General features: G+C 50.8%; 1 pseudogene; it reads left to right on the top strand.

Moving 5' to 3' along the window:
* The first annotated feature begins 529 nt into the window (after positions 1-529).
* LOC143017923 (uncharacterized) overlaps positions 530-5,000 on the top strand; it is a 13,531-nt pseudogene continuing 9,060 nt past the window's right edge.

Genomic DNA, 5,000 nt, shown 5'->3' with positions numbered 1-5,000 from the left:
AAACCGTCTGGCATTGGCCGTGAAAAAAACACATCACCGTGATGAAGAAGTTAATGCTTCTCGCTGCATAGCTGCCTTAATCTCACTTATTAATCTAAGAAAAAAATGCCTTCACAGACTCGTGTCGTGCTGGAGACCCAATGTCAAAAGTCTAGCCCCGGCTTAGTGTGATAACTATGTGTGATAATCAGCCACGGTAAGGATGTTTTGGGTCATCCACGGTCGTGTGTAAAAGTAGTACTTGGCAACTCCCGTGAGCGATGGAGCATGGGGTTGCAAAGGACTATTATTGAAGTGAACTTGATGACCGTGACAGTCATTTGTAGGGTCGCTTGTACTGATAATGACACCCTCATCGCCTCAACTTCTTCCTCAGCTCGAAGCCAGCGAACCCCCAAAATTAGTGTAGTTTCATTTCGAAGAATGCATAAGAGGTTTTGTTCACCGGAGAAAAGGGATCAACTTGATTAATTCCTTCATTACATAGACATTCCACAGATTTGATTGTCATTAACTGGGGTCATACGCCATGGACCCCTTCCCCCTTCCCCCGCTGCTTCAGGGACCAGCAAAAGTAAGTAGCTTCCAGGGCCAAGACCTCTTAAGCAGAAAAGAAAACTCTTCCCTGGACCGCGGCCGGGAGCAGCAGGTTTCCTCTGTCGCCAGGAGTATCTTTAGGCGAGGGGTAACACGGTCTCCGGACGGGCTCCCCCGAAAATTTGACAAAGCCCTTTGTGAGGGGCACCGTCCTAGCCTTCCGATAGGGAGGAGTTTGTGACGTTAAACCATATCATATCATACGCTAGGGAGCGTGTTGCTTCACTCACACGCCTTCGCCAGTCTCCATGGTCTCTCCGAGCAAGCTTCCATGCAGGCACCATTCTCTCGCCAAACAAATCTCGACAGGTTCGATTAATTTGCCCCGGCCATAAATTCTGCGGGCGTTCCCTTCGTGTCCTTCATCGAGGGTTGTCTCTTTTGGAAACAACGCTGAATAGGATCGGCATCAGGGAAATGTGACATATGCCCATATATCCGGAGTTGACGCTCACGAATAATGCTGGTAACTGGCCCAGACTGAGTTTCACAGTACAGCCTCTGGTCTGATACGAAGTCATTCCAGTAGTTCGATTATGGTTTAGGCCAAACGAGTTTATTCAGTGGAAGGAACGTCGCCATAGCGACGAGGTTAGTGTAAATGGAACCAGGGGAGGCAAAATCTACTCAGTAGTTGATTATACATACAATCAATCGATCAATCGTTGCATCGCGTTTCACCGACTGGAAACCCGGACGAGTTGATCATGATCCTTGGGCCCTTCCATAGACCTCCCTGAGAAGAAACTGTCTGAAAGTAGTGGAAGGACAAGAGTACTCCCCGGTTGCCAGATCTCCTTGTGCTCAAATGTTGAAGGAAATACAGATGGATTTGATAAAAAGAGATCTTAGGTTAAGTCCGAGGACAGCGTTAGCCCCTCGGAGTTTGAAGGTAAGCGAGAGGAAGAAGACTTTGTCGTCCTTTTTCGCAGGACGGAAACAAAAAAGGAGCTTGTTTGCGCGATCAGGAAAAGATCGGCCCACGGGCTCGTCAAATCAACCAAAACAGAATCTGTACAGTGCGTCACTTGAGTCGAGGGCTCAGCAGCGCCTCATAAACACGGGTAGACAGGCCTAATGGTGGTGGTAATGAGCCGGTACGTCCGATTTCCGGCCCATCGACACCCAAAGGATTCAATATATATATATATATATATATATATATATATATATATATAAATATGCTAATAAGAAATTGGTAAATTGTGTTCAGTTATTCAAGATTGACCAATGGGAAAGAGAAACTAAACGAAGCAGAATGGTTTCGTATATTACATCTTCGATGCAAAGTACATGTACCTTGCATTGAAGGTGTAATATGCGAAAGCGTTCTGCTTCGTTTAGTTTCTCTTTCCAGTGGTCAATCTTGCATATATATATATATGTATATGTGTGTGTGTGTGTGTGTGTGTATGTATACATATATATGCATATATATATATATATATATATATATACATAATATGTATATATGTGAATATATATATGTATATATATATATATGCGTGTGTGTGTGTGTGTGTGTGTGTGTGTGTGTGTGTGTGTGAGTCTATGTGTGTGTGTGTGTGTGTTTGTGTGTGTATATATATACATATATATATGCACATATATATGGATATATGAATATATGAATATATATATATATATATATATGAATATATATATATATACATATATATATATATATATATATATATATATATATATACAGTATATATATATATAATGGAACCCAGGCCCGAACCCAAGCCTGAGCCCAGGCCCGAGCCCAGACCCTAGCCCGAGCCCAGGCCCGAGGTTAGGCACGAGCTTGAGCCCAGGCCCGAGTCCGAGCCCAGACCCGAGCCCGAGCCTGAGCCCAGTCCCGAGCCCAGGCCCGAGCCCGAACCCGAAGCCCAGGCCCGAGCCCAGGCCCGAGCCCAGGCCCGAGCCCAGGCCCAATCCCAGGCCTGAGCCCGAATCCGAGCCCAGGCCCGAACCCAAGCCCAAGCTTAGGCCCGAGACCGAGCCCAGGCCCATGCCCAAGCCCAGGCCCGAACCCGAGCCCAGGCACGAGCCCGAGCCCGGGCCCGAGTCTGAGCCCGAGCCCAGGCCCTAGCCTGAGCCCAGGCTCGAGTCCAGGCCCGAACCCGAGCCTGAGCCCAGTCCCGAGCCCAGGCCCGAGCCCAAACCCGTGCCCGAGCCAAGGCCCAAGCCCAGGCCCGAGCCCAGGCCCAAACCCGAGAATGAACCCGAGCCCAGGCCCGTACCCAAGCATTAGCCCGAGCCCAAGACCAAGCCCAGGCCCAGGCCCGAGCCCGAGCCCAGGCCCATTCCCGAGCCCGATCCCTTACCCAGGCCCGAGCCCGAGCCCAGGCCCGATTCCGAGCCTAGGCCCGAGCCCGAGCCCAGGCCCGAGCCCAGGCCCGAGCCCAAGCCCGAGCCCGAGCCCATGACCGAGCCCAGGCCCGAACCCGAGCCTGAGCCCACTTCCGAGCCCAGACCCGAGCCCGAGCCCATGCCCGAGACCGAGCCCAGGCCCTAGCCCGAAACCAGGCCCAAGCCGAAGCACGAACTCGAACCAAGGCCCAAGTCCGACCTTAGGCCCGGGCGTGAACCCAGGCCCGAGCCCGAGCCCGAGTTGGGGCGACCGTGGAACGATCGCTTGCCTACCGGGACGCTAGGGTGACCAGGACTCCATTCAATGCAAGCACTCACAAGCATTCAAACATGCACTCAGCCACTCACACATACAAACACTCTTACAGGCACTCACACATGCATGCAGTCAAACATACTAAGAGCCACACAATCTGAAACACACAGTTACCTGCCAACCGGGACGCTGGGGTGACCAGGGACTGGACACCTGCCTACCGGGACGCTGGGGCAACTCCTTGTCACCTGCCAACCGGGACGCTGGGGCGACCGTCGAACGATCGCCTGCCTACCGGGACGCTGGGGTGACCAGGACTCCATTCACTACAAACACTCACAAGCATTCAAACATGCACTCAGCCACTCACACATACAACCACACAAACAGGCACTCACACATGTATGCAGTCAAACATACTAAGAGCCACACAATCTGAAACACACAGTTATCTGCCAACCGGGACGCTGGGGTGACCAGGAACTGGACACCTGCCTACCGGGACGCTGGGGCAACTCCTTGTCACCTGCCAACCGGGACGCTGGGGCGACCGTCGAACGATCGCCTGCCTACCGGGACGCTGGGGTGACCAGGACTCCATTCACTGCAAGCACTCACAAACATTCAAACATGCACTCAGCCACTCACACATACAACCACACAAACAGACACTCAAACATGTATGCAGTCAAGCATACCAAAGGGCACACAATCCCAAACACACAGTTACCTGCCTACCAGGACGCTGGGGTGACCAGGGACTGGACACCTGCCTACCGGGACGCTGGGGCAACTCCTTGTCACCTGCCAACCAGGACGCTGGGGCGACCGTGGAACGATCGACTGCCTACCGGGACGCTGGGGTGACCAGGACTCCGCTCATTGCAAGCACTCACAAGCATTCAAACATGCTCATAAACAGATTCAGATCTCGCGTCTTCCCTACACACATTCACCCATACATATAGTCAACATACAAGCACACCGTCATGGATGCAAAAGACGTAGATTTATTCGTAAACACGGATAACGTGCTTCACACGATACTGGCCTCATACGAAACGTGCGTACACCTTGGACCTTGTACGACAGCAGGATCATGTGACAGTCACACGTTTTGCAGGAACTTCCGTGCACTATGGACCTTACAAATCAGTCTTTTGCGCTGCGCGACATGCATTTCATGGGTCATACACACACACAGACTCACACACACACACGCAAACACGCAGACGCAATATAGGAGATAAAATAGTACAGTCAGACATCATAAGTGATTTCAAAGCCGATGAAAGCACAGACATGAAAGTCTGCGACTGTACATTTTATCTTCTATATTGTGTAAATACATACGTGATCTTACTTAGACAAAGTCACTTACCTTACTTTCCATGGTGCCTGCAAGCTGCCGAGCGACGTCAATTTCCATTAAACGCCCCTTCTGTCTAGAAGAAAAAATTGCAATCAGGCAGCGTAAGCAAATTCAAAGCTACCTTTGACTACAAACAGGACTATGCGAATATCGCTCTTATTCTATGTATTACATTTAGACGAGTACGTGTGTTCTCTAACTGGCAAAGTCACTTACCTTATATCCATGGATTCAAGCGACGTCTAGTTTACCGAAGTCATGTGGTCGGGCGTCGCGACTCTGCTGGTCCTCCAAGTTCCCTGCCGGGCGAGGCGCGAGGGATCCCGGAGAGCAAACCGAAAACAAGAACACAGATGTGGTCGCCCAAAAGCTAAACGGTAACAGTATGTATGAATG

This window comes from Oratosquilla oratoria, chromosome 33 (assembly GCF_046742065.1).
Source record: "Oratosquilla oratoria isolate Oo_2021 chromosome 33, ASM4674206v1, whole genome shotgun sequence".
In the NCBI taxonomy this organism is placed as follows: Eukaryota; Metazoa; Arthropoda; class Malacostraca; order Stomatopoda; family Squillidae; genus Oratosquilla; species Oratosquilla oratoria.
Note: the sequence above shows the minus strand (reverse complement) of the source record. Positions and strands in the feature narration are given on the sequence as shown.